We start from the raw sequence: 2500 nt of genomic DNA on the forward strand, positions 1-2500 counted from the left end.
GGAACGGACGCCGTGGATGGCGATCAGCATGAGCTGTCTGTTGATGTATTCGGACCTAGTCGTCTCTCCTCACACACCGTGATGGCATGGTGCACCGCGTTCCATATCTGCGACATGCTACAGAGGCCGGTTGACAGTCGTTCGAGCAATGGACATCGCATACGTACGGGGGCCACCTTCCACGTATTGTCTAGGCGTGCACATTTTGTTGCGTGTATGTGGGCAGACGTAGTGTGGCGTGACACCTGACACAGGCATGCAATAATCGTTGAAGTTGCAAATGGCGATGGACGCCTGCGTTTTCTGGTGAAGTTACGCAAATGAACAAATGGTAACCTGTTGTGGTGCGGTTGTTCTCGCTAGGGGTGAATCGGTGATGGCGACGATAGGTTGAGGTACTAACCGGTTGTTCCAGCGATACCCACCATGCCGACGAAACTGAACGGCATCTGGGTGTGAAGCGATACGCGGCGGTGGCTGGGTGGGACCGTCCCCGGCCGGTGAGGGGGCGCCTCCCGGCGTGCTGGCCGCGCGGTGCGTGGGCGCACGCGCTACAGCCGGCTGGTGGGGGCGGCCAGTGGCAGGCGCGCCGGCCGACGGACGCGGCAGGCGTCGCAGCTGCGCGCCGGCGCACCCTGCGCGCGGCGCCGTGCGGCCAAAGTAGGTCCTCGCGGGGCCCGGTGCGAAGCGCGGTGGACATCTTCAGTGTGCTGGTCCGATTGAGGACTGTGTGCGTTGAGGATGCGCCGCCGCCCGGCGCTCGGCGCCGCGACGCCGTCTGCTGCTCGGTCGCCCCAGCGGTTCTCGCTGGTGGTTTGTATCGCAGCTGTGCGGATGTGTTGGCGCGTGCGCTGTGCTGGGAGAGTTCGCTTCGGCACCCAAGTGGGGCTTTTGTCCTTCTGTGGCGCTGGCGTTGGAGCTGCCGGTCACCGTAGGTGGCGCGTGTTGTCTCCCGCCGGCAATGCCACGACAGCACGCTCCCGGGCCTCTGTCGGCAGCGGCAAGCTCAGTTGGGAGCACGGGTGGTCGCACCGAAAGCGTCTACTCGCCTAACTCCGGGCGATTGCGCCTCTCTCGAACCCGACCAAGTACTTGGGACGGCGCTGCGCGCCGCCGGGACCTGAGAGGGTTTCGAGGTGTATTGTGCAGGGGAGCTCAGCCTCCTCCTGTTTGCAGAATGATTGAGCGGACGCTTGCGTGTTCGCGCGGGCCCCCGGGACACACTCCCGGGCGGCCGGCTGCTCAGCTCTAGTTGACGCAGCTCCCTGGTTGATCCTGCCAGTAGTCATATGCTTGTCTCAAAGATTAAGCCATGCATGTCTCAGTACAAGCCGCATTAAGGTGAAACCGCGAATGGCTCATTAAATCAGTTATGGTTCCTTAGATCGTACCCACGTTACTTGGATAACTGTGGTAATTCTAGAGCTAATACATGCAAACAGAGTCCCGACCAGAGATGGAAGGGACGCTTTTATTAGATCAAAACCAATCGGTCGGCTCGTCCGGTCCGTTTGCCTTGGTGACTCTGAATAACTTTGGGCTGATCGCACGGTCCTCGTACCGGCGACGCATCTTTCAAATGTCTGCCTTATCAACTGTCGATGGTAGGTTCTGCGCCTACCATGGTTGTAACGGGTAACGGGGAATCAGGGTTCGATTCCGGAGAGGGAGCCTGAGAAACGGCTACCACATCCAAGGAAGGCAGCAGGCGCGCAAATTACCCACTCCCGGCACGGGGAGGTAGTGACGAAAAATAACGATACGGGACTCATCCGAGGCCCCGTAATCGGAATGAGTACACTTTAAATCCTTTAACGAGTATCTATTGGAGGGCAAGTCTGGTGCCAGCAGCCGCGGTAATTCCAGCTCCAATAGCGTATATTAAAGTTGTTGCGGTTAAAAAGCTCGTAGTTGGATTTGTGTCCCACGCTGTTGGTTCACCGCCCGTCGGTGTTTAACTGGCATGTATCGTGGGACGTCCTGCCGGTGGGGCGAGCTGAAGGCGTGCGACCGCCTCGTGCGTGCTCGTGCGTCCCGAGGCGGACCCCGTTGAAATCCTACCAGGGTGCTCTTTATTGAGTGTCTCGGTGGGCCGGCACGTTTACTTTGAACAAATTAGAGTGCTTAAAGCAGGCAAGCCCGCCTGAATACTGTGTGCATGGAATAATGGAATAGGACCTCGGTTCTATTTTGTTGGTTTTCGGAACCCGAGGTAATGATTAATAGGGACAGGCGGGGGCATTCGTATTGCGACGTTAGAGGTGAAATTCTTGGATCGTCGCAAGACGAACAGAAGCGAAAGCATTTGCCAAGTATGTTTTCATTAATCAAGAACGAAAGTTAGAGGTTCGAAGGCGATCAGATACCGCCCTAGTTCTAACCATAAACGATGCCAGCCAGCGATCCGCCGCAGTTCCTCCGATGACTCGGCGGGCAGCCTCCGGGAAACCAAAGCTTTTGGGTTCCGGGGGAAGTATGGTTGCAAAGCTGAAACTTAAAG

At 57.7% G+C, this 2500-nt stretch overlaps 1 non-coding gene across 1 annotated transcript in view; it reads left to right on the forward strand.

The window, feature by feature from the left end:
* Positions 1–1262: 1262 nt before the first annotated feature.
* The window catches only part of LOC124731449, a 1909-nt gene continuing 671 nt past the window's right edge, over positions 1263–2500 (forward strand). The window contains exon 1 of the ribosomal RNA XR_007008277.1: positions 1263–2500. This exon is cut by the window's right edge and continues 671 nt beyond it. This is a non-coding gene — a ribosomal RNA (small subunit ribosomal RNA).

This window comes from Schistocerca piceifrons, unplaced genomic scaffold (assembly GCF_021461385.2).
Source record: "Schistocerca piceifrons isolate TAMUIC-IGC-003096 unplaced genomic scaffold, iqSchPice1.1 HiC_scaffold_1284, whole genome shotgun sequence".
NCBI classification, from domain to species: domain Eukaryota; kingdom Metazoa; phylum Arthropoda; class Insecta; order Orthoptera; family Acrididae; genus Schistocerca; species Schistocerca piceifrons.